This window comes from Armigeres subalbatus, chromosome 3 (assembly GCF_024139115.2).
Source record: "Armigeres subalbatus isolate Guangzhou_Male chromosome 3, GZ_Asu_2, whole genome shotgun sequence".
In the NCBI taxonomy this organism is placed as follows: Eukaryota; Metazoa; Arthropoda; class Insecta; order Diptera; family Culicidae; genus Armigeres; species Armigeres subalbatus.
In genome coordinates, this window is record NC_085141.1 from 381371010 (window position 1) to 381394497 (window position 23488).

Here is a 23488-nt window from a genome sequence, read left to right on the forward strand (position 1 = left end):
CATGAATGGCTCTCTGGGCCGTGAGGCCGGCGAGGTTGGATTCGCGCTTGATTCGAATGAGTTTTGAGAACTTCAGTTTTATTCAACGCTGCTTGTTGCAAATATGAAAACAACTGTCAATAGTACATTTTTTTGTTTGTTTTGTCAAATTGACGACTGGGACCAATGTGATCCATCTTACCAGTACGCTTTTTGAGCGATTTTCTTTTCAGACTAAACTATATTTTCAAATGCATGCATTTTTTGGTCAATTTTGGTTCGATGCTTGGTTCCAGAGCTATTCCAGATTCATTTCTCAAAATTTTTCTCGGTGGCGGCAGCGTTTCAGGAATCATGCTGAAAGCAATGATGGCCGACGGTCTTGGTGGAGGCGTATAAAGCATATTTTTTAATTCAATCAAAGTTAATTGCCTATTTCCGGGGATTAAACCACCCGACTTGGACGTTAATTTACGATGTTATGAAAACTCATATGTGAATATGTACGTTTCAGGGCTGGTAGCAAGTCACTTTTTAGTGACTTGGTAACTATTTTGAGCCTAGTCACTAAAAAGTAACTATTTGCATCCAAAAGTCACTAAAGTCACTATTTTTCGGAAAATGGTCACTAAAGTCACTATTTTCGCACCACCGTTTGTAAAAAAAAGTTCAAAATAAAATTCATTTGTACCTACCATTATCATCAACCAAATCAAATGTAAATCTGTTAGCAAAATATATAAAGTTTGAAAAATTGCTCCAAGGCCGTCTTATGAAAGGCAGAGTGGATTCGAACCATGGACTTCGGGATCGAGAGACACACAGACAGACCACACAGCGAAGCTTGGGCATACGTTCAGGCAACGCCGTATATAAAGCGCAGGATTGTTACGACTACGAGGATTTCGCGGTTTTTGCTATTCACGCGGATTTGATGCGGATTTACATAACGATTGAGGCTTCGTGCGGATTTAGTTTTGGGTGGAAATTTAATAAATAAGGAGCGTAGGGTTTTGTTTTCGATAGCAAAATGTCGTTGAGAAGGGACTCCACATTTGAAGTCTATGCTTACCCAATTTTTGGATATTTCCAAGCCATTATTGAATGCATTATACTTTTGAGCACTCGTTTAACAAGCATTATAAGGATAAGAACTTCACTTGTTGTCATTTTCTCTTCATCGTTTCTGAATATAATTTTTTTTTTGTCACGTCAATTTTGACATAATTCAGAGATATTTCTTGGTTTCTGATTGATTAACCCCTCTACGACGAACCACACAGCATGATATTGTCGGCGTAGCACCGTATTAGAATTCGAACATCGGGACTTCCGAACCGAAGTTTCTTCCGAAGTTTTACCTGTCAAACTAATTGATGCGTTGTTTAGCGCATCTTTAGGCGAATCCAGCGCACTACAAGTAGTGTAAGTTGCCTGTATCTAAAGCAAAATCCACCTTCGTTATAAAAAGCTTCCTAACTTTGTTTCTCTTAGAGGACCTTTCACTGTAATTTCTGTAGCGATGACTGCATAAATCTATATGTAAAATTCCGTAAAAATTCCGCCTTGAATTTGGGAAATAATTTTCGGAAGGTTTTCCTTAGGAATTCACCAAACAATATCTACAGGAATTCTCAAAAAGATTTCTACCGGAATTCATGAAAAAATCCGCTTGTATTTGAAGATTTTTTTTCAGGGATTCGCGGAGAAGTTTTTATAGCAATTGACGTGAAGTTTCCGCGGAAATTCCTGAAAGAGACAGCAGGAATGTCTACAAAATATTCTGCCTTGAATTTATGGTATGAAAGAATTTCCGGAAGTTTTTGTGCTGACATTCGCCATCGGATTTCTGTTGGAATTTCCGTTTGAACTCCTGGAGAAAGATTTCACAAGGATTGAAGTATTTTCTGCACAATTTCTGAAAAAAAAATCCTAGAAAATTTCACTAGGTTTTCCACAGAAAATCAACTTCCACTGAAATTTCTGAAAAAAATTCATAGTTTTCCAAGCAATTTCTGTATCAAATTCAAGATTTTGGATCACATTTTACGAAACATGAAACTTAGGAAACTTGGGTTCGGTAAAATTCATGTTATATATAAGTTGATGTTTTTAATGAAACCGAGATCAGGGTTTAAAAAAAAACAATGGTAAATGGATTCTATATGTATTTAAATTTGTTTCAATTAAAAATGTTATTGAATTATTAAAAATCGTATTTTAAAAATGTCATCATAATTTTGGATTCTTTAAGTTTTTTCTAACATTTTTTTTCTTTTAAAGATTCATAAGCTTTGTGATTCCAAATAATTCTCTGTCAAGTAATTGATTAGATCATTTTAATTCCATTCCAATTCCTGTAGATTTTTGCCGAAAAACCGTGTTAATTTTTCAACGTGCCAAAGCGAATGTTGTACACTACATAAACGATAAACATTAGCGAAAGCCCAATCCAAAATATCGTTCTTGCACTTTTTCATACTGTCTTGCAGCTGAATCATCTATATATGGTGAAACTTTTGAGAATATATTTTGACGAGACAATATTTTTTGATCGATAGTAAAAGACAGCGCAAAATTTGTTATACTTCATTCTGCCTTTTTCATACACAAACTGCAGTTCAACGAAAAACTTCGAGCTCATGTTAAACTTAATTACCACAATGCTGTAGAATTTGCTTCAAAATCGTTGTTGAAATTATAAGCATGGTTTAGTGCTGAGACGAGACCTGCAAAGACGCTGCTTCTTTTCTCTTGTTTTGACACTTGTTCTTCTTTTCATCACAGTTGACCATCGAGTTTCAACTATTTACTTGACTGTTTCACCTAAGCCCCAGGTGGACCCTTCTGAGCCCAATAAAAGTGTATCCAATTCACGAAATAGTTAATTCATTTTCATAAGGATTTTTATACCGGGAACAAAACACAGGTTTATTACTGATTATTAACAAGCTAAATGGAAGGTTTGGAATACTCGTTAAAGTAAAAAAGTCTTGGTAAAACAAAAATGATGTGGAATATTTTATTTGGGATACCAATACTTTCACTCAAAAAACTGCTGGTTGCACCTGACAGTTCGTGACAGCAGTTGACTGGCAGCAGCTGAAGTTACATTTTTTCCTCTTTGCAGGTCTCGTCTCAGGTTTAGTGTAACAACTTGTAACTCGTTACCTGCTCCCGTGTGTTACGGAATAAGGTTTACCATGGTCATATTGCTAGCCTCTGGATGTCCCAACGAATACCTTCCTCAATATCCAACTCTGTGGTATTTATGATGGTGTCGCCAAGTCGGTTGTCCCCTGCTAAGATCCATCCTCTCCCTAGTTACGATGAAGATGCACACGGCTAGCAGTAGTAATCCTCATGATTTTGTAATTTTTGTCTTTTCTTGATTTCTGATAGCATTCTAATAAGGATTTGAAAAAAAAAACATGATATCCCTAGTTTCCGATCTACTACGAGTTACTCAGTAACAATACGAATGTAACTCAGCTCATTACCTGCCTGGTTAGTACTTCATACAAAAGTCACTATTTGGTCACTTTTTCTGCTTCTGAAAGTCACTATTTGGTCACTTTTTTCGTCATCGTTGGTCACTAAGTCACTATTTTGAACGGCATTTATCGCTACCAGCCCTGTTATGTGGAAGATATTGATTTGAAAAATGTATTGGAGGTAACCACTTTCCCTTCGATGGGACTCGAACCCATGACCCTACAGTACGCTAGACTGGTGCTTTAACCAACTAAGCTACGAAGGACCTCCGTCGGCCTTCGCAACCTAGCGGCTACTGAACGAGCTCTAGATTCCCAAATTGGACGCATAGTCAAATCGGACAGCGTAGCGGACATAATAAAAATTAAGGTGGGATCAATTTGTTTATATTGGCCAAGCTATAGAAAGGTTTCAAATATGGTCCCCAAAAAGGTCACGTGATATTTTAATCTCTCTTTTCCAACGGAAACCACATAGTTTCAATGTGCACTTCGTTCGAACGATCATCTAAATGCAAGCATAATACTTCCTTAAAACTATGTGGTTTTGAATGAGAGGAAGTGCTCTTGTTGAAGAGTGTATAAAAACAAACAAAATATGCCGACAAAAACGCAAAAAATAGAACAAATCAATATCTAGTGGATCATTGAGGCAAAAATAATGTAAATGTATCCTAATTATGAATAGGAACACCCATCACCATCCATGTTATTAATTTATCATTCACATTTTCAAAATATCAATAATAACTGATTTTGATATTTTCCTTTTCGCGAATATTTTGCTATTGGTTTGTTATTATAATGGCAAAATGAGTTATTTGTGAGCTATTTGCTGGAATAATGTCTTTTAATATTTTTTGCTATTTTAGAAACTATATCAAACAAACTAATATCAGATTTTGTTATTCAGTTATGGTAAAAATGAATTTTTTTTGCTGTTTTCTTCTACCTTGTGCAAGCATCTCATTTACACTACGATTTTTCAATTTAATCACATCATCATCGGCTGCCTTGCGTGTCTTAATCTACCACTGCTTGATAGAATTCATTTTTTCCCCTTTATCATTTGGTCGATCCGAGACAATTTGCCCCAGGCTGTGCAAACAATTCTGGCAAGTAAAATATTATTGGATGAATTTGATTCATTTCCAAAACAGCGATTGGTTTAGTCAAAACTTAAAACTTGTTTTTTCTCCACTGTATATGTGACGTACCAATTTTAATTCGAAGATGAGTAATAATAGTTTGATGTTTTGGTAATTTGACGAGCGCCACATCAAACTCCTGTTACGAAGCTCCTATATTAACAATATTGACAAAAAGGATGCTTTTGCTTAATCTATGTCATTTTTTATTGCTATCATTGCTATCATACTGTTGAAGACTAGCAATAAAGCTAAAATGTACATGACAATTTCTTGATGACCGCTACAAGATTATGTTATGACCAAGTGAACCCCTCTTGAGATCGTCTTCAAAGCAAGTTTAAGGTTATTATTAAGAGTTTCATAAAACCGCTGTCAAAAAAGGAAATTTCTTTTCCGTGGAGCTTTTTGTAATTGTATTGTAGAAAAAGGATAATCGTAGAAATGCAAGAATGAAATAAAAAACAACATCACTAATATAGATGAAAAATAATGTTTAGTTATTGGAAATTGGATGCCCAGAATTAGCTCGCATACTTGCAAATTTTCTGCGCGTTCGAATTTCTGGTGAAAACAGGTAAGAAAAGCAGTGATGAACCTAATTTTAAAATTAAAAAATCACTTAACCCTTCCGTTACCAACCCCTCTTTTGAAAATGAAAATAAAAGTCTTTTTGGCTGTAACTTTTTTGACTTTTGGCAAAAGAAGAACTTTCTCCAAAAGAAGCGGAATTTATTCAAGTTTCAGGACTGGCCACTTGATACCAGTGTTATTCCGGATTTAAAATGGGTGTTAGCTTTTGGCCATATGCCAGAACGCATACTTCGGAAATGATTATTTTAGATATTTTGAAGTGAAACGACACATAAACTATACCAAATTTGATCAGAAATCAGAATTTTCCGAAATCCGGACATTCTGCCGAAACCTGTCACGGGGTCACTTTACGGAAATAGGCGAATACCATCATGCGACACATCAAACTCCATGATTTCAAAAGTTATGGTAGTCTTTGGTAGTTTTGTACTTCCTAACCGTATTTGAACCGATTGGAACCGGTAAACTGATTTACCGAGTAACGGTTCAAGGGTTAATTTTGGGAAATAAGCAAACCCCATTATGCGGCATATCCAACTTCGTGATTTCAAAATTCATGACATTCTATGGTACTTTTGTACTTCCTGGGCTGTATTTGAACCGATTGGAACCGGTAAACGTTTTACCATGAATCGGTTCAAGGGAAAATTTTGGAAAATAATCAAACCCCATCATGCGGCACAGCAAACATCATGGTTTCAAAAGTAATGGCATTATATGGTGATTTTGTACTTCCGGAATCATATTTGAACCGATTGGGACTGGGAAACGGTTTTACCATGAATCGGTTCAAAGGTAAAATTTGGGAAAGAAGCCGAAGAACTGGGGTCCCCAAGGGTCGGTTTTTGCGGTCACCCTTTTCCTAATTACAATGAACGGGGTCTTCGGCATACTACCGGCCAACGTCCACCTCTTTGTCTACGCCGACGACATCCTTCTGGTTGTGAAACTTCCATCCTTCTGTAGGTGGAACAACCGGGCGAACTAGGATTAAAGCACAGGCAGCGGTTAGCGCAATCCACCTCCACTGGGCCACCTCCACTGGCTTCACTATGAATGCAGGTAAGTGCATCCGGGGCTATGTTTGCCATGGCCACCTTCAAGTCGGAGAAACGCCTATTAAGCTTGGCCACGACCCCATACCTAACCGGAAAATCGTTCGCGTTCTTAGCGTCGATATCGACCGGTGGCTTACCTTTTTACCACACTTCCGGGCGGTGAAGGTTGCCTGTAAGCCGCGAATCAGCCCGATGAAAGCCCTGGCCGCAAAACATTGTACCAACAACCGGCACACCATGCTAAGTATAGGCCAAGCAACCACTGATAGTCGCCTGCTATATGGGTAAGAGCCTTGGTTAGAGCTGACCTGTTCTGCGCGAAGGGACCTCATCATCGTGCTTTCCCCAGTATTCAACAGCTACGTCCAACTGGCTTCCGGTCTCGTTCCTTCCACGCCTGCTGAAGCAGCTTGTGTCGAAGCCGGAATCTTCCCTTTCCAGCATAGAGTCCTCACGGCCATCTGGTACAAGGCAGCTACCTATGCTGCGGTGACATCAGGAGAGTACGGGATCTCTCTCCTCGACGAGGCTGACCGGATCCTTAGAAGCGTGGCCGGCACCGTTCTCCCCCCAGTGGCGCAGGTCCACTGGCACGGAGCAAGAAGCTGGTCAATGCCTCCCGTCAAAAACGAAAACTCCATCGTCGCGCGCTTCCGGAGAGGCGACAACTCCGAGGAGCTAAGAAGGTTGGTCATCAAGCTCGTGGCCACTCGTTTCCGGAACCATACCGTACAGTACACCGATGGTTCTGTGTCTAGCAGAGGGGTACACAGTAAAAAATAAAAAGTAATATCACATCAGATATGATGCACATCATCGCCGTCGTAAATATTATGTTTTATTACATCTGAATGACGTAACAAGAAGTTGACGTACTTGATATTTTGTCTTGAAATTAAAGCAATGTAATTAATTTTCGACGTAATATTTTCGATGTAACTGACAAAACGACGTAAAAATCGGTCAGGAGAAATCCTGCTTTCGGAAGCAGGGTTAGGGGGATTCGGATTTCTTTCTTCATGATCGAAAATACATTTTTAGTTGCAACAATTTCACATTTTATTTATTCAACACGCATTTCATTGTATCCACAACAAACTACTTATACCTTTTAATATGAACTAAATTAAATTCAATTTTAATTTTCAATTTAAAAATTTAATTTTAATTTTTAATTTTTAATATTAAATTTTTAATTTTTTTTTATTTTTTTTTATTTATTAATTTTTTAATTTTAATTTTTTATTTTTTTATTTAAGTTTTTAATTTAAATTTTTCAATTTATTATTTAAAATTTTTAATTTTTAATTTTCAATTTTTAGTTCTTAATTTTTAATTTTTAATTTTATTTTAAACTTTAATTTTTTTGAATTGAACCAGCGCGAAGGAACTTCCGGAGGAACTTTAAGAGAAATTCCTGGAGGAACTTCCCGAGGAATTCCTGGAGAAACTTCCGGAAGAATTCCTGGAGAAACTCCTGAGGGACTTTCGGAGGAATTCCCGGAGAAACTCCTGGAGGGTCTTTCGGAGGAATTCCCGGAGAAACATCCGGAGGAAATCCTGGAGGAACTTCCGGTGGAATTCCAGAAAAAAAAACCCTGGAGAAACTTACTGAGGAATTCCTGGAGGAACTTCCAGAGGAATTCCTTGGGGAACTTCCAGATGAGTTCCTGGAGGAACTACCGGAGGAATTAATAGAAGAACTTCCGGAGGATTTCCTGGTGGAACATCCAGAGGAATTCCTTTTAGAAATTTCAGGAGGAATTCCTAGAGGAACTACCGGAGAAATTCCTGGAGGAACTTCTGGAGGAAGGTGGGCTTCGTGGCCGTGCGGTTAGCGACGTCAATCGTCTAGACGCATGTGCTATGGAGTGTGGGTTCGATTTCCGCCCCGGTAAGGAGGAATATTTTCGTGATCGAAAAATTCTCCACTGGTCCACTGGGTGTTATATGTCCGTTGTCTAATGCTAGGTGTTAAGTGTTCAGTCTGTACGACCTCTGGTCAAAGATGGTGTTCCTGTCTTTTTAATTCCTAGAGAAACTCCTGGAGGAATTTCTAAGGGGTACTTCCGGGCAAATTCCTGGAGGAACTCCTGGAGGATTTCCTGGAGAAACTCCTAGGGGAACTTCAGGAGGAAGTTCCTCCAGGAATTTCTTCGGAAGTTCCTCCAGGAATTCCACCGGAAGTTACTCCAGGAATTCCTCTGGAAGTTACTCAAGAAATTCCTCCGGAAGTTCCTCCTCCGGAGGTTCCTCCAGGAATTCCTCCAGAAATTCCTCCTGGAATTCTTCCGGAAGTTCCTCTAGGAATTCCTCTGTAAGTTTTTCCAGGATATCCTCTGCAAGTTTTTCCAGGCATTCCTGCAAAAGTTCCTCCAGGAATTCCTCCGGAAGTTCCTCCAGGAATTTCTACGGAGGTTCCTCCAGGAATTCCTCCGGAGGTTCCTCCAAGAATTCCTCTAGAAGTTCCACCTGGAATTCTCCCGGAAGTTCCTCCAGGAATTCCTCTGTAAGTTTTTCCAGGAATTCCTCTGCAAGTTTTTCCAGGTATTCCTGCAAAAGTTCCTCCAGTAATTCCTCCGGAGAAATTCCTGGAGGAACTTCCGGAGGAATTCCTGGAGGAACTTCCGAAGGAATTCCTGGAAGAACTTCCGGAGGAATTCCTGGGGGAACTTCCGGAGGAATTCCTGGAGGAACTTCCGGAGGAATTTCTGCAGGAACTTCCGGAATAATTCCTGGAGGAACTTCCGGAGGAATTCTTGGAGGAACTTCCGCAGGAATTCCTGGAGGAACTTCCGCAGGAATTCCTTGAGGAACTTCCGGAGCAATCCCTGGAAGAATTTCCGAAGGAAATCTTGGAGGAACTTCCGGAGGAATTCCTGAAAGAACTTCCGGAGAAATTCCTGGAGGAACTTCCGGAGGAATGCCTGGAGGAACTTCCGGAGGAATTCCTGGAGGAACTTCCGGAGGAATTCCTGGAGGAACTTCCGGAGGAATTCCTGGAGGAACTTCCGGAGGAATTCCTGGAGGAACTTCCGGAGGAATTCCTGGAGGAACTTCCGGAGGAATTCCTAGAGGAACTTCCTGAGTAATTTCTAGACGAATTCCTAGAGGAACTTCCGGAGGAGTTCCCAGAGGAATTCCTAGAGGAATTCCTAGAGGAATTTCCGGAGAAATTCCGAGAGGAATTTCCGGAGAATTCCGGAAGAATCCGGAAGAATTCCTGGAATAACTTCCGGAGGAATTCCTGGAGGAACTTCCGGAAGAATTCCTAGAGGAACTTCTGGAGGAACTTCCGAAGGAATTCCTAGAGGAACTTCCGGAGGAACTTCCGGAGGAACTTCCGGAGGAATTCCTAGAGGAACTTCCGGAGGAATTCCTAGAGGAGCTTCCGGAGGAATTCCTAGAGGAACTTCCGGAGGAGTTCCTAGAGGAATTCCTGGAGGAATTTCCGGAGGAATTCCTGGAGGAATTTCCGGAGGAATTCCTGAAGGAATTTCCGGATGAATTCCTGAAGGAATTTCCGGAGGAATTCCTGGAAGAACTTCCGGAGGAATTCCTGGAGGAACATCCGAAGAAATCCCTGGAAGAATTTTTGGAGGAAATCTTGGAGGAACTTCCGGAGGAATTCCTGGAGGAACTTCAGGAGGAATTCTTTGAGGAATAGCCTGGACAACTTCCGGAGGAATTCCTGAAGGAACTTCCGGAGAAATCCCTGGAAGAATTTCCGGAGGAAAACTTGGAGGAACTTCCGGAGAAATTCCTAGAGGAATTTCCGGAGGGATTCCTAGAAGAACTTCCGGTGGAATTCTTGGAGGAACTTCCGGAGAAATCCCTGGTAGAATTTCCGGAGGAAATCTTGAAGGAACTTCCGGACGAATTCCTAGAAGAACTTCCGGAGGAATTCCTAGAGGAACTTCCGGAGGAATTCCTAGAGGAACTTCCTGAGTAATTTCTAGACGAATTCCTAGAGGAACTTCCGGAGGAGTTCCCAGAGGAATTCCTGGAGGAATTCCTAGAGGAATTTCCGGAGAAATTCCTGGAGGAATTTCCGGAGAATTCCGGAAGAATCCGGAGGAATTCCTGGAAGAACTTCCGGAGGAATTCCTGGAGGAACTTCCGGAGAAATCCCTGGAAGAGTTTCCGAAGGAAATCCTGGAGGAACTTCTGGAGGAACTCCTAGAGGAACTTCCCGAGGAATTCCTAGAAGAACATCCGATGGAATTCCTGGAGGAACTTCCGGAGGAATTCCTGGAGGAACTTCTGGAGGAATTCCTAGAGGAACTTCCCGAGGAATTCCTAGAAGAACATCCGGTGGAAACTTCCGGAGGAATTCCTGGAGGAACTTCTGGAGGAATTTCTAGAGGAACTTCCCGAGGAATTCCTAGAAGAACATCCGGTGGAATTCCTGGAGGAACTTCCGGAGGAATTCCTGGAGGAACTTCCGGAGGAATTCCTGGAGGAACTTCCGGAGGAATTCCTGGAGGAACTTCCGGAGGAATTCCTGGAGGAACTTCCGGAGGAATTCCTAGAGGAACTTCCGGAGGAACTTCCGGAGGAATTCTTAGAGGAACTTCCGGAGGAATTCCTAGAGGAGCTTCTGGAGGAGTTCCTAGAGGAATTCCTGGAGGAATTTCCGGAGGAATTCCTGGAGGAATTTCCGGAGGAATTCCTGGAGGAATTTCCGGAGGAGTTCCTGAAGAAATTTCCGGAGAAATTCCTGAAGGAATTTCCAGAGGAATTCCTGGAAGAACTTCCGGAGGAATTCCTGGAGGAACATCCGAAGAAATCCCTGGAAGAATTTTTGGAGGAAATCTTGGAGGAACTTCCGGAGGAATTCCTGGAGGAACTTCCGGAGGAATTCTTTGAGGAATAGCCTGAAGAACTTCCGGAGGAATTCCTGGAGGAACTTCCGGAGAAATCCCTGGAAGAATTCCCGGAGAAAATCTTGGAGGAACTTCCGGACGAATTCCTAGAAGAACTTCCGGAGGAATTCCTGGAGGAACTTCCGGAGGAATTCCTGGAGGAACTTTCGGAGGAATTCTTTGAGGAATAGCCTGGAGAACTTCTGGAGGAATTTCCGGAGCAACTTTCAGAGGATTTCCCGGAGCAACTTACGGAGAAATTTTCGTAGGAATTTCTGGAAGGACGATCGGAGGAATTGCCGGAGGAACTTTCGAAGGAATTCTTGGTGAAACTTCCTAACAAATTTCGGTGAATTTCTATTGCACAGATTGATTCACGCCGCTCCGTTTAATTTTAATTCTCAAATTTGTAATTTTAGTTTTGGTTTCTTATTTTTAGTTTTTAATTTTCAATTATCGATAAAATTTTTAATTCTTTGTTTTTAATTTTCAAATTTTAATTTTTTCATTTTTTATTTCAATAGATATTTTTTACAAATTTTAAGTAGATTTTTTGTATCAAATTTTATTTTTAAATTTTTGTTGTTTTTTTAATTTGAATTTGTTTATTTTTGAATTTTCAATTTTTCGCTTGAATTTTATTAGTTTTAATCCAATTCTCAACTATGTGTTTAATTTCCTATTTTACAAATGTTAATTTTCAATGGTTCTTGTGGTTTTCAATAAATACATTAGCTTTGAGCTTATTCAACCTTATCCAGAAACATCACATTACACACATCCTTACATAATATTGATCCAGCAGAGAGCTAGTGGGATCCTAACAGCAGCATTTTTTGTGGAAGATTTTGTTGGACACATAAATACTATCAACGGAACAGTACCGACGGGGATTGCTAATGTTCGAGGGTCAAAAGATGCGGCCCTACCTGTACATTTCCATGTTTCCATCCAATGCTAAAGTCCCTTCGCGATCGCGGCTTTGTTGGTTGATTCGGAACTGATGGTAATGTCCGACGGATCGGTGCCACTTTTGCTGCTGGCAGTTTCGAAAATCCTTCCCTCATCACTAGCGTTCTTCTACATGATCGGAACTTTGCACTTGCCGACTCATTTATTTAGCGGAAAACGAAACTGCGAAAATTTATATTTCGTGCAATTGACTTGTGATCAGAAAGTGTCATCGATCAGAAACTTACCTGCAAAATTCAATGCTTCTGTGCCGATTTGCCGTAGGTAGGTAAAGAATGATTTTTCTCCGGTTCATCCCCTTCCGCCGTCCTTGTTTTTTTCTGCTCACGAGAATTCTTTCCATTATTAGCAAAGCCTGGAAACAAAAACAAAATCGCACCACTTGGGTAGAAAGAAAACTTCATACAAAACTTACCTGTGAAAAGAAATGCCCTCTCTCCGGTGCGATGAGGAATATACCACATTTAAATTATTAATTTGATTCCCCAAAAAGCAAAAAGCAATTGATCAAACTAATATTATTAGCCCGATGCGGGCAGAGTTGAGTGAAAACTGAACTGACTGTAGCGGAAAGACTTGGCTGTTGACGTTTTGTTGCAAGTTTTATGAAGCGATTTCACTGAAGTTGGTGTAATATTACGCTAATTTTGTGTATTTCTCATTTTTTTGATGCGATAATAAATTTAATCTTGGACGGGTATGATGTGCAGCATTTTATGTGTATTGAAATACAGAATAAAGTAGGCAAAATTACGTTAGAACTGTGTAACTGAAAAATTAATTTTCTCGATTTCATGTTACGTCGAGAAATGTAGTAAAGCGTCGATATGACGTAAAACTACATAAAATAGCTTTTTACATCAATTTTCAAGGTACGTCTCACGAAGTTCCGTCGACGCATATTAATATTTTTTTTGCTGTGTAGGTTTCGGTGTTTCCGGTACCAATCTAGCCAGGTCCGAGAGCCTACCGTCTCAGTGCAGCGTATTTTCCGCCGAAGCTGTAGCCATCTTCGTCGCTGCCACCCTTTCAGCAAACAAACCGATTGCAATCCTTACGGACTCGGCTAGTGTGGTGGCTGCCCTCCAAAGCCACACACCAAAGCACCCGTGGATCCACGGAATCCTTGCAGGTATGGCACCAGACACCTGTTTCGCCGGCCATTGCGGCATTAGGGGAAATGTGGAAGCTGACGCCCTTGCCTACGTGGGGCATGAAGGCTCGCATTATACCCGCTCCGTTCCGCTGCCCGACGTTAAAAAATAGACAAAAAGTGTCGTCGGCCAGGACTGGGCCCGGGCTTGGAACAGCAACAACGTCCTACCCCTAAGGAAGGTGAAAGGCACCACACGACATGACCTCGCAAAAACAGCAGACCATCATATCCAGATTCCGGACCGGGCATACCAGGGTGGGGGTCCTTTCCGGTCGGAATGTGACTTTTGCGAGGCTAGGACGCTCATACTGACGCTGTTCTCATATGCACAAACACATATACAAGGAGCGCAAGCAAAAAGCACGTCAGTACGCGCTGCTGTCACAAATTGTAATGATTCGCACACGGCAGGCACTGCTTCTTTTATACACAACGAAAATCTTGCGGTGGACCCGAAGGCCTGTGACATACCGCATTCTTATGTCCCTGTTAGGAATGCACGGGATTGGTTACATATGAATTTTTTGCTGGCTTTGACAAGAACTGAAATTTTCAATAGCTTATCGGTAATAATCTTAAGTTTCAATGAAATAGGCAGAATGGTGAAGAGTGTCCGAGTCGAATGATATAAAAATCTTAAAAATCGATCGAAAGATAAAGGCGCTAGTAACGTTCGAAATCTTCCCTCTCAGCGTAACGCTCTCGATTTCCGAAAATCCAAATGACACCCAGTATAGTAAAGAAAGACGTAAGTCCTGCGTCAAAAGAATACGCTTTGCTGCTTATTGTATGCATTAAAAGACGACAAATGATTGACATAGTTTAGGCCACGCTTTTACGAAAAACGATTGTCTGTTGCCACTACCCGAGCAAAGTCGGCTAACAAAATGTGAACAAATTGATATTAAGCTCTGCTCTTGAGATTACAGTGAAAACAAAAAAGTGATGTCAAATATTATTTTATAAAAATTAATATCGAAAACAAAATTTGCTGATGTTGTTATGAATGCACATACGAATAATATAATCGCGTACACAGCGATTATTGATTGGGTTATTGGTTAGCACTTGAAAAAGCTGTTCGAAGTTCTCGCTGGTCAGTTGGGCCGGTCTGTAGCTGACCATTCGAGTCTTTCACAGGCATCGTTGCATTCGTCTTCGCCCCGATTAAGCTACGATACCTAGTCCCTGGTTGTCCCTGGTTGCTGCGGCTCTCTCTCCTTCATCGGCGAAAGAATCCGCCCACGGTCGCTTATCCCGTGGCTTAAACCATACTACCTATTGCAAAGTGAGTGCTAGTGCCTAGTGCTTTTTTTAACGATTCTAATACGTACAGAGCACCTCTCGCGATCAAAATATTTCATTTATTTTATAATCACTGAGCACTTTTGCGAGCTCCACTCGCGCTTAAATTATTTTAGCGATTTTTAACACGCACTGAGCATTTTTGCAAGAACCATTTGTGCTTAAAATATTTCAGCGATTTGAATACGCACTGAGCACTTATGCGAGCAGCACCCGCGCTTTTTTGTAGTTTCTTTGGGCATTTTTATTTATTAACTTTGATCGGCCCATCCTTTTTCGATGCGGAGTTTATTAATTTGAAAAACAGCCAGGTTATCTAGTGAGACGAAAAATTTACGTAAGGTCTAAATTATGCCCGGTAAGGATCGCCAAATGTGTGGCCTCGTGCCATCGGAAAAGGACCAGCCGAATACGTAAGTCGTGGCCTACTGACACACTCAAATTATGCCATGTTGGCGCGGTTGCGTATGGCGTGTCACGTGAGACGTAAGATTGATAAGATAGATATCGGCAATGGATATTACTTATGCATATTACAAACTGCCAAACGAGAATTCAAATAACTATAAATTCATGGCACACTGCGCTGTAAAAATTACGTGAGTAACTATCGCTCACATGCACAGGAAAACAAATACGTTGAGCTTTTAAAGATTTGCTAACCCCTCTATGCCCAGAGTAAGACTTTGATGAAAGGACAAAACGTCGCAAAAGACGGAAGGTCGAAAAGAACAACAGTTCTAAAGGGACAAAAGGCCGTCTAAAACGAGTTTGGTACTTTCCATTTAATTTCACTAAATTTTGTTATCTTTGCAGATACGTATTTTGACCTCAATTGTAAGGCTGTCTTCAGTGTCTCGTACATGAGAAAATGGTTGCAAAGGACAAATGGCAAAGCGAGAGGAAACAATGAAGGAAGAAGGAAGTAAAAATAATGAATGGAAAAGAAAGAATGAAAAAGGAATAAAGAAGAAGGAAAAAGGGAAAACGAAGAACAAAGATCGAAAGAACAAGATAAAACGAAGAAATAAGGAAGAAGAAGGAAGAAGGAAAAAGAAGAAAAAATAATGAAGAAGGAAGCAGGAAGAAAGAATGAGGAGAAAAGAAGAAGGAAGCTTAGCTTAGCTAGATTTACTGAACATATCGTAGTTGCGGGTCGTGATTAGGCAAGAAACAACAAATATGCACAGCTCCCCAATCGAATAGCCTTTTTGGGATTAAAAAACTATTCTTACTATACATGCTTTAGAGTCATTATTATAAAAGGGCAAGAAATCTTATCCATTTCTGTGAGCGCCACGGGAACGAGATAAGTGATTAGATGAGAAGGTAATCTATAGGTAGCATTTTGATAATCGCGCGATCGTTCTGAGTTCCAATAGAAAATACGAAGTAAGAAGGAAGATAAAAAAGGAGGAAGAAAAAAGGATGAAGGAGGAAAGGAGAAGGTAGAATGATGAAGGAAGAAAAACAGGTTGAAAGAAGAAGAAAGAAGGCAGCAGAAAGCAGAAATAGAGATAAGAGATAAGAAAATAGAAGTCCTTTCTAACCTTTTATCCCTTCGACGTTTTGTCCCTCTGGGCTTTTAGTCTATTTTGACGTTTTCTCCTTTAGACCTTTTGTCCCTTTTGACCTTTTTTTCCCTTTGTAGTTTTGGTTTTTAGAACTTTTGTCCCTTCGATATTTTGGCCCTAACCCACTCATAACATGTACACATAATAGTACAGTAAGGTGCCTCGAAAACACATTTTCAAATGTTTTGATGGGCCGACCTGTTATCAATTCTATTAGATGCCCTGATACTCTGGACAAAGCCAAATCGGTCAACGTTTGGGCGGTGCTATACTCACGGAAGTATGAAGAAACATCGAAACATATTTAGTGATTTGCTGTTAGATGGCACCATTTACGGAGAAGAACTATGATACTCATTCTGTTTTTTGCAGAATTGAATACAGAATGTTTTGGCTGAAAGCCAAGCCAAGTTTATACGGAAAATGGAGTGGCAAGGAGTGCGATCCTCTCGTTTAATAAACAATGTGCACTCGCTTGACTGTGGATATGCAACAGTAAAGCACATGTGGAGATTGGACAAATTAAGCATCCGAAAGATATTCAATTTGCAAAAAAGAGATAACCGCGGTGGAGGTTGGTACTCGGATTCGGATGGCTTTTTCGCAAACGTGACCTTTAAGTGGTCTTGTTGTGTAGGGGTTATCACGCCTCTAGAGAGTAGGAGGTTGAGGGTTCGAGTCCCTCCAAGACACGTGGATTCTTTTTCGCAAATTTCATATCAATTTGTCCATTTCGAAACATGTGCTGTGCATATGCACAGCCAAGATATTTAACAAAAAAATGGTTTTCGTACGGCCGAGTTGCCGAATAATATGCAATTAATCGGAAAAATTATTAGTATTTTACTGGTGTTAAATGGGTGAATAAATTACTTTTCTCGAGTAAAAGGACCGAAATTTGCTCGAACCACACTTCATAGAAATGCTAATAACTTCGCCGGGTGACAACACTAATCTTCTCGCGGTCTTCTGCATAACAATCTGTATTCAATTCTGCATGAACTAAAGGAGTATCATGGTTCTTCGACGTAAATGGTGCCATCTAACTCCATCTAAATCATTTTAATCAAATAAATGTGCATTTCTTGATAGAAAAAAAAACTCATTCTGCAACTCGTTGCTCAATGTAGTAGATCATAAGTTTGTTTCATTTCGCCAAATATTTTTTTCAAGTCTTTATTTAAAATACTTCCAGCCCAACCCAAGGCTTGTTTGTCTCTAAGCCCTAATGGTTACTGAAAACATAAATTCTCACAACCTGTACGAAACTTCATAAATTCTTCACCTGCCAAACTATCTGACGGGGCCTGCCACTTTAAAAAGCAATATCCACGCCTTCCGTTCGCGCAGTCAAACTTCTATCGCCTTCGGATGGATCCCCGTACATGGGCTTATCTCGGAACCACAATCAGCCATTCGTTTTAGTGGAGAGTTATCTCCGCTTCGTACTTAGCGATACGACCAAGAGCTGGGCCGTCGCCATCGGTGTGAGGTGGTGGTGATCCACACTCTTGTTCTTAAGGTTTCCGAACTGTTTCCAGTCTTGAAAGTGAGCGCGGATGATGGTGTATTAGAATCGTTTTAACATCGAACGCTCGGGCATCGCGGCAGAGCCTTGGCTGACGGCTGAACGGAACCGACTTGATGGAATAACAAATTAGTTGAATCTAAAGGATCTTAGTCTTCTATCGTTCTATCCGTGCATCCAACGAGCATCTGCTCACCGGATTTGCTCAGTGGTTGCTCGGCCAGCTGATGTGCAGATCAGAGCAGCATCAACAAGGGTAGTTGTGTGTGGTTTCATTCACATTCTGCGCGATCTTCAACCAACCGAAGTGTAGTGCTGGAAAGTAGACGGGAATTGGAGCAATTAATCTCCGCTGTTCGATTTGATATTCAGTTGATTGGTGATTCTGGAGGTACAATGGAAAAAAATCGAAGCTTAGGTGGTCATAGTTTTTTTTAAATTCTCGATCTCTATTTTCACTAGATCTATTTCCGCTAATTCTGGGCCTCCGGTGGTTTGCTGTCAGTTGATATTTCAGTTTTCTTATAAAATAGGTTTTTTTTTATTTTGATCTACTGAAAATTTTCAGACATCGTTTTGTATGCATAAATAAATGAAACTGTAAATGAATGTGAATGAATGAAACTTTATAAATAAATTCGCGATTGATAATTTTGGATCAGAATAGTTGGGGTCTCATGTTGTACAGACTCCTAAAAGTGGTAGATCCGTAGGAGTATGGAGAAGCCGGTGTACGCTATTTTTTCTACCCACTGAGTAGAATTGCATCTTCTTCTTCTTATTATTATTGGCGTTATATCCCTCACTGGGACATTGCCGACTCGCAGCTTAATTAAGCACTTCCACAGATATGAACTGCGAGGTTTCTAAGCCAAGTTACCATTTTTGCCATTGAGGCTAACACGTTGATACTTTTATGCCCAGGGCAGCCGAGAAAATTTCCAACCTGAAAATTTCCTAAACCGGACCGGGAATCGAACCCAGTCAGTTTCACCATGGGCTTGCAAAACAGTTAATCTTGCAAAAAAAAATGCGCTGCGTTGCTTTAAAAGCAATATTTCAGTCCTATGTTGAAATGCGTGTCTGTTGACTTGAAACTTGATTCAATTAAATGGAATGGGTTGTACTAACTTGTCGTATGTCAAATGATCCATTACTTATTACTGATCGATTTATAGTGGGAATAAAACTTCAACAAATTTTACCGCATTTTATGTATCGCTCCACGTTCACCCATTCCAATCGAAACGACTCATAACTCGCACTCCGTTTTGTTGCTCCACCGTAATTTAGAATCAATACAATCATTTTCGATTAAATTTTACGCGAACATTAGTTCGGTGGGTTCTTACACTCTCACTCGTGCTCCTCATGCTGCTGCAATGTGCTCCCCCAATATGATCAGAATCCGCAGTCGAACCGGCCGCCATCGCATCGGACGACGATCGAAGAAACGTACCTGTTATTTTCTTGCCATAATTTTCCAAATTTAATTATACCCCATCATCGTTCGTTCGTTCATTCGTTCGTAGACGATCGGTGATCCAGTCCAGAGTCTGGGGCACTGCATGCACCCACGGCTTCTTCTTGTCGGCTAATTGGTATTGTTTTCGTTTTTTTTTCACAAGACTGCGTCATTGATTTTTTTGTTTATTATTGAGAAGCAAAGGCTTCTCAAATCATCTTTTACCTAAATGAAGTCGTACATATGTTAGTAGGGTGATCCGAGAATGTCCTGGAAGATCTAACCTAGACACTATTTTTTCATGCGTTCCGTTACGAAACGGTTCTGAAATTTGTCTTTGATATCACAAAAGATGTGGAAATTTCTACCAAAAGAACTATCCAATGTTATCACATTTTTTTTCAATAAATTATTTAAATATTTTGGTATTTTTTTTCCCTTAAAACAATATCATCATGCAAGAAATGTTACAAATTTTACTAAAAGTTATTTCCAAAAGTCGCACCACAGATTTCCTAAATATTTTTCTTATGATTTTTGTTTCAAAATAGATTTTTTCTAGTTTCACAAGAAAAGTTTTTCCATGTTTGTGAAAATGTGTGTTTTTAGTAACTATTTCTGGAGTAATTCTTGGAAAGGATGAAATTCTTGCAGAGCTCGTCAAAGTAAAATATTTTGCATCTTTGAAACTTAACTAGAAGAAGAAAAATTTAAAGGTTTAGTTTTTTTAAATAAAGAAAAAAAAAAGGTTTAGTGCCTAAAGATGCTTCAAATAACAGTCAATATTTGGATTAAAGAAAATCATTGCTAGAAATATTGAAAATGTTCGATGATGTATGACTATTTGTAAAATATGTTAGAAAACCTTGCCGAACCTTGAGCGAGTGTTTCATATTTTAAATTTTTCACTCCTCTATGGTCAAACAATAACATTAACCATGTCAGGAGCTCTCCAAAATTTGTATGTGGCTAACCTCGGGCTTATTCAGTTGCCGCTAAGTTGATAAGGCCGACGAAGGTCCTTCGTAGTTTGGTCGGTTAAAAGTACCAGTTTGGCGTACTGATGGTCGTGGATTAGAGTCCCATCGAAGGAAAGTGGTTACCTCCAACACATTTAAAAAAATCAAAATCTTTCACATGATACACTTATTTACATCTGAGTTTTCAGAACATTGTAAATTAACGTTCATGTCTGGTGGTCCAATACCCAGAAAATGGACAATTAACTTTGATTGAAATACATCAACATGTTAACTTTATAAAATGCTTCCTGAGTTAAAAGCCAATCAATGATGCTATCAAAGATTTTTGTATTACTTTTAATATTATTTTAAATTTGTTTTCCCAAAGTTTTGCCTTTTCCAAAGTTGAATCGAAAAAATAAATATTAAAATTGTTACAGCTTTACTGGTACTTCCTTCTGGTTATAATTTAAAATATCCAAACTACAATTTGTTTCTACTTTAAGTCCATAATGGAATTTATTCTAATTTGCAAGAAGGCTTAATGTTCTTTGATGTCATTACATGTATCCAAATTGATAAAAATCAAAAACAAAGAATAAGAGCGCAAATTATGTTGTTTCTCGTTTTTGTGATTTGTTCAACAGTGAGCATACAAATGCATTTGCACAAATAATGTTGATTTGATAGTTTTTCAATCAGTTCAATCAAAGGTAATTGCCTATTTCCGGGGATTAAATCACCCGACTTGGACGTTAATTTACAATGTTATGAAAACTCATATGTGAATATGTACGTTATGTGGAAGATATTGATTGGAAAAATGTATTGGAGGTAACCACTTTCCCTTCGATGGGACTCGAACCCCTGTAGGGTCATGGGTTCGAGTCCCATCGAAGGGAAAGTGGTTACCTCCAATACATTTTCCAAATCAATATCTTCCACATAATGTACATATTCACATATGAGTTTTTCAATGTTTTTTGGAACTTTATATCTCGTTTCATGTAGCCGGATTAGGTTAGAAGTTCATATTGAACAACGAAAAAACGATGATTTACCGTTGAAGCATTCGTGTGAATGCCAGTGAATACTAAATACTCATACAAGGAGGAGGCCCTCCTCAGCCTAGCGGTAAGATGCGTGGCTATAAAGCAAGATCATGCTGAGGGTGGCTGGGTTTGATTCCCGGTGCCGGTCTAGGCACTTTTTTGGTTTGGAACTTGTCTCGATTTCCCTGGTCATAAAAGTATCATCATGTTAGCCTCGTGATATACGAATGCAACAATGGCTTAGAAACCTCGCAGTTGATAACTGTAGAAGTGCTAAATGAACACTAAGCAACGAAGCGGCAAAGTCCCAGTGGGGGATGTGATGCCAATATGAAGAACATTCCCATTAAAAATATTCTTCTTGCGGGTGTCGCACCAACACAGATGAGGAAACATTTAAACTCCAATCAATTTAAATGTATGCAGACCTCTCACCACTTAGCATTGTGATCATTATTTTGCCAGACGTCTCATCAACGCAGAAGATGATACAGTGATCGTTTACTAATTGGGGCACGACCTTACCCTAACTAGCGAATGTCATTCGCTAATTGGGGCGTTTTGAAAAGCGTCAATGTTGTTTACTTTTTGCATTGAACAAAGGAAAATTTTACGCGCCAGAAAATATCGATCCCGCCATACACAGAAACAAAACGTCAACGCTTTTTTGACATCACATCCTGACGTTTAGCTGCTTTTTAATCGGGTTTCGCCCCCAATTAGCGAACCCCCAACTAAGAAGCGCCCCAACTAGAAAAAAAAAATTAGCGAACGTTCACTGTACGCATACACTCTGCTCAATGGTAACGCATGTGGGCGTCCCACCACGCAGAATCCTTATCACAACAATGCTGTTCTTCTTACGGGCGTCCAACTGAAGCATAGGAAGAAACTTTTGCACTCTTTTTTGTTGCAATTCTACACATAATTGTGATCATTCCAATCCACAACAACACTGTACTTCTCTTACGGGCGTCCCAACTACGCTTAGGAATAAACTTTCGTGCTCCACGCCGAATTGTGATCATTACAAACTGGGTTCGCCGTAGAGCTGAGTAAGCTCGTGGTTCGTTCTTCGCCGCCACACATTGTCTTCTTGCACGCCGCCAAAGATGGTCCTAAGCACCCATCACCCGTCACCTACACAGAGGGAAAACTTTGTACTTCTTTTAAAAAGCTCCAAACGCGGGGGTACAGGTTCTGATGATGCATTTCAACTTGTTTTTCACAGCTTTGCGAAAAAATATGGTCCCCAACACAAAATAAATAAGACCCAAGCATTTTATCATCTCTTTTCGGTGGTTACTGCCTATACGATGCTGTTTTTTCGATGTTGTATTTATACAGTTGTATACAGTAACTAGTGTTCTTTTATCGTTGATCGATATATATTGAGAGCGATTTATGCAAACTCTGATAGTGATCGTTGCTTCCCACAACAGCATTTAAAATTTTTGCGTTTGTCTAACTTTCGTAGAAGAATAATCTTTTTTAGTTTATTCAATGCACAGTATAAACATTAAAACATGTTACAGCGTATATGATGTAACAAAAAGGCTTCGTTCGATTCAACTCATTTTTCCATCACTTTTTAATATTACAGGTCGTCGTTACTATGAAGCTTGTATTCAATATTGCGTACAAGAAGAAGTTAGTTGTCAAATTAGAGGCTATTAAACACAAAAATATGCATTCAAATATTTCCATGGCGAGTATTTCTTAGAATTTTTAACTGTATCGAAATGCATTTATCTGCGGGTGTCTCACGAATTGTCATAGTTTCGTTCCACAGTTTTTAAAATGCAAAGTTTGCATTAGACTTGCGGTTTTCTTTTAGGTCGATATTTATACACAATGGCAAGAAATAAAAACGAGACATTCCTGCAAAAATTCCGGATTGAGCGGTTCAATCATTCCAGTCCTTTAGTAACAGGATATATAATTTTTTTTATCGACGCTTTTGAAAAGCGCCAAACCTGAAAAAAATACAAGAATCGTTTTTTTGTTAAATATCCTGGCTGTGCATATGCACAGCACATGTTTCGAAATGGACAAATTGATATGAAATTTGCGAAAAAGAATCCACGTGTCTTGGAGGGACTCGAACCCTCAACCTCCTACTCTCTAGATAGGCGTGATAACCCCTACACAACAAGACCACTTAAAGGTCACGTTTGCGGAAAAGCCATCAGAATCCGAGTACCAACCTCCACCGCGGTTAGCTCTCTTTTTTGCAAATTGAATATCTTTCGGATGCTTGATTTGTCCAATCTCCACATGTGCTTTACTATTGTATACCCACAGCCAAGCGAGTGCACATTGTTTATTAAACG

General features: G+C 39.8%; 1 protein-coding gene and 1 long non-coding RNA gene across 3 annotated transcripts in view; one reads left to right on the top strand and one right to left on the bottom strand.

Annotated features, from left to right (window-relative positions):
- Positions 1–23488, top strand: part of LOC134226650 (uncharacterized) — a 354697-nt gene that overhangs the window by 10765 nt on the left and 320444 nt on the right. The window lies entirely within an intron of this gene.
- On the bottom strand, positions 11781–13032 carry LOC134223776 (uncharacterized). The gene is made up of 3 exons (XR_009982718.1): positions 12529–13032; positions 12341–12468; positions 11781–12275 (listed from the first exon to the last, which is right to left on the bottom strand). It is a non-coding gene; the product is annotated as an uncharacterized LOC134223776 (long non-coding RNA).